The 11,129-nt window shown below is 39.4% G+C and overlaps 1 protein-coding gene across 3 annotated transcripts in view; it reads left to right on the plus strand.

Moving 5' to 3' along the window:
- The window catches only part of SMG6 (SMG6 nonsense mediated mRNA decay factor), a 268,155-nt gene that overhangs the window by 148,348 nt on the left and 108,678 nt on the right, over window positions 1–11,129 (plus strand). The gene's annotated exons all lie outside the window — the stretch shown is intronic.

An 11,129-nucleotide genomic window follows, 5' to 3' on the forward strand; every position in this document is an offset into this window, starting at 1 on the left:
AAAACAGCCAGGGCTTTTTCCCTTCTCTAAGGAGGAGAGTGATAAATAGGTGACTAGAGAGAAGCAGGCACCATGTGTTAACTTAGAAAAAAAGCTTTTAGGAATATGAAGCATTCCCCGCTGCCTGGTTTCTATTTTCCTTCCTCTAAGGACTCTGTTTTAACCTGAACTTTTTTCTTGTCTGTTTATAGAAAACAAACTCATTCCCTGTTGCCCGGTGGGGACTGTCGAGCTCTTAGTTTCTGCTTTAACAGTTGGGTTTTCATCCAGGTGGGGGATAGGGCAGTCTGTTCTGCTTCACACTTCCCGTTCTAACAGCAGTATCTAGACTGGGGAAGTCACCACACCCACAGAACCTGGGAGACAGGCTCCGGTGCCGTGGCTGGAGTACCCTGAGGGAGAGGTCTTTGGGGAAGAGACCCACAGATGGTTTCTCAGGAGGAAGTCTTTTGACCGAGATGAATTATGCTAGGTACATAGATTTTTTTTTAAGTTAAAAAAAAAAAGTCAAGAGCTAGTAAAAACTCAGTTCCAAACATAAAACGGCAAATATAAGACATTTTATACTGAACATAAAATATTTAAATTTTGTTCTTAGTATAAAAGAGAATGTATTCATTACAAATTTTGAAAAATACAGACAAGGAAAAGGAAGAAAAAATATATCTATAGTCCCTAGTCCCACTACACAGAGGTAACATCACTTAATTTTCTATTATATATCATCATGTTAACTTTCTTTGTTGTTGTTAACTTTGAATATACATACTATTATTAATTTTTTAGAAAAAATTAGAGGTAATGTATGAACTGTGTGTAATCTGTTTTTCATGTAGTTTTCTTTTTTAAAAAAACTTTATTGTGAATTGGGTGAAAGTTTACAGAGCAAGTTAGTTTTTTCATTCAACAGTTGATGCACATTTTATTTCATATCACTGATTGCAATCCCTATAATGTAAAATTACTCATGCCATTTATACTCTTTGTTTTTCTTTTCGATTCGTCCTCCCCTCCTAGCCATTTTTCCTTGGGCAGATGCTGCTGTTGTGATCTTGAATGGTTGCTTGTTCTGAGAGTATGTACCTTCCCTAGTGGTGGTGTTCCCTTCTAGACCTGTCTGCTGTTTGGCTGAAAATTGAGCCATGTAATTGAGTTCATTTTCAGATCTGAAAGGTGACGAATCTCTACTTGACCATAATCTCATTTTTTTTAAATGATTTTTTTAGTTTTGTTTTACATTTTTGTTCCACTCTATTCAGGACCTTTTAATGTGATCCCTTTCTGAGTGGCTGGTAGTGATAGCTAGACAACAACTTCTTTATGCCTCAGGGTGGTGGAGACTGAGGGTTTTGGGGGGTCTATTAGTCCATTGCACTAAGGGTTTCCATGTATTTTGGCGGGGGGTGGGTATTTTCCCCCCCCAATCATTTTATTAGGGGCTCTTACAGCTCTTATCACAATCCATCCATCCATCCATTGTGTTAAGCACATTTGTACATATGTTGCCATCATCATTTTCAAAACATTTTCTTTCTACTTGAGCCCTTGGTAGCAACTCATTTTCCTCCCTCCCCACCTTCCCTCCCTCATGAACCCTTGATAATTTATAAATTACTATTTTTTTCATGTCTTACACCCACCGCTGCCTCCATTCACCCATTTTTCTGTTGTTCGTCCCCTTGGGAGGGAGTTATATGTCGATCATTGTGATCAGTAGCTCCTTTCTCCCCCCACCCTCCCCTTACCCTCCTGGTATCGCCACTCTCATTATTGGTCCTGAGGAGTTTTATCTGTCCTGGATTCCCTGTGTTTCCAGTTCTTATCTGTACCTGTGTACATGCTCTGGCCTAGCCAGATTTGTAAGGTAGAATTGGGACCATGATAGTTGGTGGGGAGGAAGCATTAACTAAAGGAAACTTGTGTGTTTCATCAGTGCTATACTGCACCCTGACTGGCTCATCTCTCCCTTATGACCCTTCAGTGAGGGGATGTCCAATTGTCTACAGATGGGCTTTGGATCTCCACTCTGCCCTCCTCCTCATTCACATCGATATAATTTTTTGTTCTGGGTCTTTTATGCCTGATACCTGATCCCATCGACACCTCATGATCGCACATGCTGGTGTGCTTCTTCCATGTGGGCTTTGTTGCTTCTCAGCTAGATGGCCGTTTGTCTTCAAGCCTTTAAGATGCTATATCTTTTGATAGCAGGGTACCATCAGCTTTCTTCACCACATTTGCTATGTGCCCATTTTGTCTTCAGCGATCATATCGGGAAGGTGAGCATCATAGAATACTAGGTTATTAAAACAAAGTGTTCTTGGGTTGAGGGAGCACTTGAGTAGAGGCCCAGTGTCCGTCTGCTACCGTAATACTTAACATATGTGCATAGATTTATTTCCCTATTGTTTTATATATATATATGTATATTTACATATGTACATGCCTGTATTTAGACCTCTATAAATGCCCTTTGCCTCCTAGTTCTTTCCTCTATTTCCTTTTACTTTCTTCTTGTCCCACTATCATATTCGACCTTCATTTGGGTTTCAGTAATTCCTCTCAGCTACATTGCACTTGATCAAGCCCCACTAAACATCCTATGCCCTCCTCGCCATCGATTTTAGATCATTTGTTCTCTTGTCCCTGGGTTTGTGGGCAGCCCCTTTCCTTTCCCCCACGTCCCCTTTTCCTGAGCTCCCCTCGAGCCCTCGGTTCCATTGTTTTCTCCTCTGGACTGTTTATCCCGCCTATCTTATCTAGATACATATGCAAAAACAATAATAAGCTCAAAAGCAAAACAAACCAACAACAAAAAATATGTCTGATTTTCTTCATTCTTCTTTGCTCCGGATAGGGAAAATCTATAGATGTTCATTAGATGGTCCCTCACAAGCTTTTAAAACTCCAGTTGTAGAATATTGTCTTAGTGGACTTTGGGCCAGTTGATCTTGATCTCTCCCAAGACACTATCTTGAGGCCTCCCAGACCATGGATTCATTTCATTAAGGTATTTAGATAATATTTGCAGCATATTTAAATACATATGTAAAAATGTCTTCTATCAAACCTATATATAGAAAAGACTTCAAAAATCTGTGGAGAAATGTAATTAAAAGCTAATGGAACTGTGTTAGTCTGGGTAAACTAGGGAAACAAATCCACAGAAACTTATATGTATAAGAGAGAGTTTTATATAAAGGTTACGTGTACATTAAAGAAAGCATCCCAACCAAGTGCTGTCCAAGCCCGTGAGTCCAACATTAGCCCATAGGTCCAACACCAATCTACAAAGTTCTCCTCCATCTCACAAAACACATGCAGTGTCCCCGACTGCAGCCGAGTCAGTGAATGTGTAAGCATATCAGCACTGGCAGGGGTCTCCACACGGCTGCTCCAGCACCTAGGACTACATCGGGGTAGGTCCATGTGGCTTCTCCTCACAGGAAATGAGCCTTGCCAGCTAAAGCAGGGAACTGGCTAAGGCAGCTGCACCCTGGTCTGACCATCAGAAAGTAAGAGACCTGAGAACTAAAAAGGTGAGGCTCACCGAGCCATTTATTCCTCCGCCCTTCAATTAATCCCACATGCGTTTATCGGCCAGGTTGGCACAATAAACCTCAACTATCTCAGGAACTTTTTCATATATATTTTTTGATACAGTCCCACTCTCCTTCCTACACCTGTTCAGTTTGCTTGTCTATGTATGTATATACTTTAAGATGACTGTTATTACAGTTATTGCAGAATTGCTTATATAATGGCACTTATTTCTCCTGACTTTAACTCCTATGCTTCTTCAGTGACATCCTTTGTCTTGATCATTTTTTGCTGACCCTCCCCATTATATTGCCTTCCCCTTCACCAAAGTTAATAGATGTTTACCCTCTAGTTAGGGACTTACCCTCTTTCCCCCACCCATCCCAACCATCAAAGAATTTGTGTGTGTGTGTGTGTGTGTGTGTGTGAGAGAGAGAGAGAGAGAAAACTTTTTTGGACTTTTTATCATAGTGGTCTCATAAAATGTGTGTTTTTTTGGTGACTAATTTCATTCAACATATTCTCTAGGTTTATCCATGATGAGATGTTTCACAAATTCACCATTTTTTAAAACTTGTATCCTGCTGTGTATGTATCATAGTTTGCTTATCCATTCATAAGTTGGTGGGCATTTTGGATTTTCATTGTTTTGCTATTGTGAACAGTGCTGCAATGAACACAGGTAAATGAACACGCATGTATTCATTTTTGTCACAGCTCTTATTTCTCTAGGATATCTATCTAGTAGTGAGATTGCTGGGTCATATGCTATCTATTTTTAACCTTTTAATCAAGTCTCATTTGCCACAATGGTTGCACCAGTTTACAATCCCCCTAGCAGTATATGAGGATTTAGTCTGTGCACGCCCTTTTGTTAGCATTTGTTATTTTTTGAGTTTTGTTGTTGTTGTTTTGACTTTGTTGTTAATCCTCGGGTGAGATATAATTCTGTTGTTTTGATTTGCTTCTACAGTGGATCATGAGTCTTGGTGACAGAGTGGGTTAATGTCGAGCTACTTGCCAAAAGATCAGTGATTTGAACCTACCAGTTGCTCTGCTGGAGCAAGACAAGGCAGTCAGCTTCTATAAAGACTTTCAGCCTCAGAAACCTTAGGGAGCAGTTCTTTTCAGCCCTGTAAGGTCGCAGAAGATCCTGTAAGGTTGCTGGCAGTGGGTTTTGGGTTTTGGTTAACAATGGTTAATGGTTGGGAGCATTTTTTTATGTATCTGTTAGCTACCTAAATGCCTCTTTTGGTGACCTGTCTATTCACGCCTCTACCCATTTATTAATTGAATCGTGTGTCTTTTGTTGAGGTGTTGAAGTTTTCGAGATTGGCTTCTTGTTCAATCTGCCCTGCCAAAAGTTTTTTTCTAGTCTGTGGGTTCTCTTTTTACTCTTGAGGAAATCCTTTTATATGCATAATTGTCTAAATCTTAAGAGGTCTTACTAAGTAATTTTAAACATATTCTTATTTGGAATCTTTTTTATAAAACTACTTAAACCCAAACCCACTGCCATTGATTCAATTCTGATTCATAGCAACCTTATAGGACAGAACAGAACTACCCCTGTTAGTTTCCAAGACTGTAAAGTTTCACAGGAGTAGAACGCCTCATCTTTTCCCTTGGAGCATCTGGTTGTTTTGAACTACTGACCTTGTGATTACTAGCCCAACATGTAACTAGCTAGGTCACCAGAGTATCCTTTTATTTATTTAAGGTTTTATTGGCACATAACTCACATACCATACAATTCACTAATTCAGTCATATCACGAAGAGTTGTACAATCATTCTCACAATCAATTTTAGAACATTTTAGCCCCCTGTTTTCCCCTAACCCTCCCTAACATATCCTCAGGAAACCATGAATCCATTTACTATATCTCTAAATTTGCCTTTATATTCTGCAATTAATTTAACCAGTCTTTGCCTTCTTCAAATAAAAATGGTCCCAATTTTTTCACTGTTAAAAACAGTGAATTGATTCCTTATACCAGAATTTTTTTCATGTATCCATGGTTATTCCCTTTGGTTAAATTTCTGTAAGTGAATAAAGGTTTTTGAGATTAACATATCAAAACTCCATAATCTGAGTGCATCTAATGACTAATGGATCTTGGGAATGAGAGAATCTCTTTCCCCAAAGGACTACTCATTTTAATGCCTTTCCAACAAAAACGTACAGCAAAATCCTAGTTTCAACAGGAGATGAAAATGGGGAACTGTATGTAGTATAAGGCTGAAGACAGCTAACAGGTTGTTTAGCTTTGTTTCTCTTTAGAGAGAAACAGGGTCACTATGGCGTGGGCCAGGGCATCTTAGTACTGTTTTTTAGTGATCACAAAGTGGCCTTCACCCCAGAAGATGCTTGTGAAGGTTGGCTGATGGGTTAGCTGTCTTTTAGTGCAGTACAAGGGAATAGTCCTAAATAGCTTCAGACTTCATAGCCCTGGCTTCTTATCCAGTCTTCCAGATTAAGTGTCAAGTACAAAGGGTGCAATTGAGCTAGAGAAGAACACAAAACCAGCACAGTCCATTTCCCCCATTTTGGTAAATGGTAACTTTGTCTTTTAGGTTGCTCACATCAGAATTCGTGGGGTTATTCTAGACTCTCACATATCCATTTCTAACTCATTCGCAAGTTATATCTTCTTTGCTGTCAAGCAACACAAGCAGATATCTTAACTGCTACTACCCTAATCCCATTCATTGAGATGCCTTCTTAATGGCCTCTCTACTTCTTTCCTTATTCTTCCCTCTTTTCTAATCTCTTTCCAACACAGCAACTAAAACAATCTTTTAAAAATCAATCAGGAGCCTTGGTATCACAATAGTTGTCTACTAACTAAAAGGTTGGGAGTTCAAACCTACCCATTAACTCCATGACAGAAAGGCAGTCTACTCCTATAAAGATGGCAGCCTTGAAAGCCACCATACGATCATGTCACTTCTCTGTTCTAAACATACCAATGGCTACTTCCCTTACTTAAATAAAAGCCAACATTTTTACAACCACTTAGTAATACCCTTCATGAACTGACCCCACCTCCCCTCTAACATCTGACCTCAGCTTCTACTGCTTGTCTCCTACCTGACATGTTCTAGTCACATCGGCATCCTTGCCGTTTCTGAAACAAACCAGCACTCATGCCTTAGAGCCTTTACACTTGCATCTCATAACCCCAAACCTTCTGTCTTAGTTAGCTGTGTGTCACCCTCTAAGAGAATTCTTCCCTTTGTTACCCAATATAAAATGTAGCCCACTGCATTTTACTCAGCTTCACCGTTTTCTCTGTTGCAGGGAAAAATAACAACTACATGTCTACCATGTATTGGTTCCTGGCTAGGTATATTCATACAGTATTTCCTTAAGCCCTCACAAAAATCATTCCACGTAGATGATGATGTTAGATGCCATTAGTCAGTCCCAACTCATAGTGGCCCTATATACAACAGAGAAAAACACTTCCTTGTCCTGTATCATCCCTAACAATTATTGCTGTGTTTGAGCCTATTGCTACAGCCACTATATAATTTCACCTCATTGAGGGTCTTTCTTTCATTGACTCCTCTGTTTTACCCTGTATGATGGCCTTCTCTAGGGACTGGTTGGTCCCTCCTAATAACATGTCCAAAGTACATAAGGCTACCTTTATTTTATTTTATTTTTAGAAAGATCCAAAACTCAAGAAAATAATGCAAAGTTCTTATCGGTCATCTTCTTGGCTGACCTAGAAAATTGGTATGACGTGTCAGAGGGAATCTTTAGGAACTCTTGACCTTTAGAAATCTAGGGGTGAAAAATAGGCATTTCCTCCCGTCTGTGGTGTTTACTACTAATGCATATCAAATAAGAACTGGACTTTTACTTCTGATTGAGATTAGCCATCCTTTGGTCATCCTTTGTGTTCTAACAGAGAGTGACTTGCATGCCTCTATTACATTGTCCTGTCCATAGAACATGGAAGATTCCAAAATAGCTCTGTTTCTAGATAATTTGTGACATACACAAAGATGTGAGCAGCAACGTAAGTTAAATTGAGCTTTTAAAGGGTGAGGAGCTCTTGCAATTGTGTACAGAGGTCGTATCTCTGTAAAGGCATTGCTTTTGGAACGCTGATTTGGCATTAGCATAGGGATGTCTAACCTGAGTGTGAACTGCTTGGGACCACTTATATGTACTTTTTTCTTTTATAAACACCATGTGACACTAATTCTTTCCACATGAGCAGTTTTTGTCTCTCCAGCAAATTACGTATCACAGTAGAAAGTGGTCTCTCACAGTTCTTTGGATTTTTTTTTTCATGTTTAGTAATGTTTTCATAAACCTCAAATAACACCATGAGACCTATACAAAATGCCACTTGTGATACTGGAAGTGCTCTCAAGAAGCAGAGCAAAGTCTTGAGACATTACAAGAAAAAGTTAAATTGCTTGATATATACCATAGATTAAAATCTGCACCTGTGGTTATCCACCATTTTAACAGGAATGATTCCACCGTAAGGGCCATTGTTTAAAAAAGTAAAAAGAAGGGGAAGTCGTGACACTATTACAAAATGCCTTTTCATCTCATGTTGAAAATGCATCTTTTATGTGGATGCAGTATATAATACATATATATACTCACTCACTGCCATTGAATTGATGCCGACTCATAGCAACCCTGTAGGACAGCACAGAACTGCCCCCATGAGTTTCCAAGACTCTTAACTTTTTCCGGGAGTAGAAAGCCTTATCTTTCCTCACTGAGCAGCTGGTGGTTTTGAACTGCCAATTTAGCAGTTTGCAGGATGAAGAGTAAACACTATGCCACCAGGGCTCCCAAAAGCTATGCATAATTTGAACTTTCTTGGGTTGCCCTTGTCCACATGTGTTATATTGTGCTCCCCAAAAAATGTGTATTGTAAATCCTAAACTTTATGCTTGTTATAATCTCATTTGGATATAAATTGTTATGTAAATGGAGCAGGATTAGTGTAGTGTATGCCTTGAGGCAATCTGTTCACAAGGCAGATTAGGCAAGTGGAGATATGGGAAGAGGGATGAAGATTTGACAGGAGCAAAATCTTTCAAAAGAGACAAGGACTTCCTCTAGAGCAGGTGTCCTCAAACTGCAGCCCGCCAAGGACATTTATCCGGCCCGCCGGGTGTTTTTGCCCATTGTTCTTGTTTTTCTACGTCAAAATAAGATATGTGCAATGTGCATAGGAATTTGTTCATAGTTTTTTTTTTAAACTATAGTCTGGCCCTCCAACGGGTCTTAGGGTCAGTGAACTGGCCCCCTGTTTAAAAAGTTTGAGGACCCTTACTGTAGAGCCAACAGAGAAAAAGCCTTCCCCCAGAACCAGAATTGAGAATTTGAGCAGACCTCCTAAACAGAACTGACACATTTGAATTATGGTGTAGGCAAATATACTACACCAAATACTACAGTCAAATCTGACTGTCAAATATATCTTGGACTGCAGAAGAAGAAACAAATCTGCCTTGAAAGATAATATAGTCAAAATGTTCCTTACAAGCGAGGATAGTGAGACTTGTTCTTAGGTACTTAGGACATGTTGTCAGGAGGGACCAGTCCCTGGAGAAGGAAGTCAGGCTCTGTAGAGAGCCAGTGAAAAAGACAGTGACCCTCAGTGAGATAGACTGATGCAATGCCCTGCATCTGTAGATTGAAAAGTAACATCAATTCTGAGGATGGCATAGGACCTACAGTGCTTCATTCTGTACAGAGGTCTCTGTGAGTTGGAATCAACTTGATGGCCCTTAACGAGAACAACAAACTAGGAAAATAAGTTTGTTTGTTAAACTTGTGTCAGTTACATAATTGCTGTCAACTTCAGTGAAGAGTGGAGTCTAGCCTGTCAATCAGGTCACAGCCACAGACCTCTGTGTGGGTATGACCTTCTCCTGAGGATTCTGGGAACGCCTGTCTTCCCTGGAGGAGGCAGGCCACACACTCTCTCTGTTAACATTCCTCTTGACAAGCCACATGGAGCTGTGCTGATGGCAGTCCTAGCTCTGGAGCTGGAGGAGCCATGTGGAGACCCAGGCCAGTCCTGAGATGCTTCCATCCCACTGGATCCACAAGACTTTCCACACACTGGCCTGTGATCTTTCTCCATTTGGCATCATTGCATGTGTTACGTGAGTCTGTGAGGAATTTATAGACTGGTATTAGACTTATGGGCTAATAATTGGACTTGTGGACTTGATCTGGACTGGGCTGGGATGTTTTCTTAATATATAATTACTCTTTGATGTAAAACTCTCTTACACATGAGTGTCTCTGGACCCAAACTAACACAAAACTCATTGACATCTTTGTTATAGCAGCACTATATAATTAACACACATTTTTATAAATAATATGGGAAATTCTGGAAAATTTGAAGGGACAGATAGCAATAAGTACATGTTTTATAGTCACTACCATGCTGTAACTAAATTATTTTTCTTTTTGTTTAAGTTCATTCCTGTTTTAGTCTTAAATGACATTTTAATTACAATTGTTTCATAATTTAATTTTCAGTTTGGCATTGTTACATAGAAGTATATTGGTTATTTTACTGTAACTTTTTTTTTAATCATTTCATTGGGAGCGCTTACAGCTCTTATCACAATCCATCCATCCATCCATCCATCCATCCATCCATCCATCCATCCATCCATCCATCCATTGTGTCAATCACCTGTGTACACATGTTGCCATCATCATTTTCAAAACATTTTATTTCTACTTGAGCCCTTGGTATCAGCTCATTTTCCCTCTCCCCAACTCTCCTTCCCTATTTGAACCCTTGCTCGTTTTGGGGTTTTTCCCCCCCAATTTTTTTTTTTAACCTTTGGTAGTTTTCTTTTTATTACTCTTCCCTCTCTCTCAGTCCATAGATATTCATGGGAAAATAATCTCCAGCCAAATATTTAGACATGAACTCTTTATCTGCTTCCTTCTGTATTTTGCCAGTTTAATCCGAGGAAGCCCTTGATAGGTGTAGTTAAATTTAGTAAAAGTTACATTGTGTTTTGAGGAGTCCTCTGGTTCATATTTAGATAATGTGCTAAATTCAAACTTTTTACTGTTTTGCCACTTTTCACCCAGGGTGTAAGGAAAAACCCTGTTTCAGCTTCTGCGTTGTGACTTAGTTCACCAGTAGCCCTATTTGTATTTGTGTTTATCTCTGCCTACCTGGATGATGGGAAGGAAAAATGTAGTAACAAGACGGGAGGACTCATTAACACCCTGCAGTAATACAAATGGCGCAATCGTTCTTGCTGAGTGAACAGGACTTAAATCACTTACTGATGAAGATTAAAAAAACTATGTCCTTTAGTATGGATTACACCTCAGTGTACAGAAGACAAAAATACTCACAATTGGACCAATAGACAGCATCACTATAGAAAAATTTGAAGCTGGCAGGGATTTTATTTTGCATGGATCTAGAATCAATATGTACAAAGTGGAAATCAAGAAATCAAATACAGTGAACCCTTGTTTATCGCGGTTAATCGGTTCTAGACCCTACCGTGATAAATGAAATTCCGCGAAGTAGGATTCCTTATTTGTAAATCAAATATTTT

Source organism: Echinops telfairi, unplaced genomic scaffold (assembly GCF_000313985.2).
Source record: "Echinops telfairi isolate 266 unplaced genomic scaffold, ASM31398v2 ScPeMD7_7458;HRSCAF=8496, whole genome shotgun sequence".
NCBI classification, from domain to species: domain Eukaryota; kingdom Metazoa; phylum Chordata; class Mammalia; order Afrosoricida; family Tenrecidae; genus Echinops; species Echinops telfairi.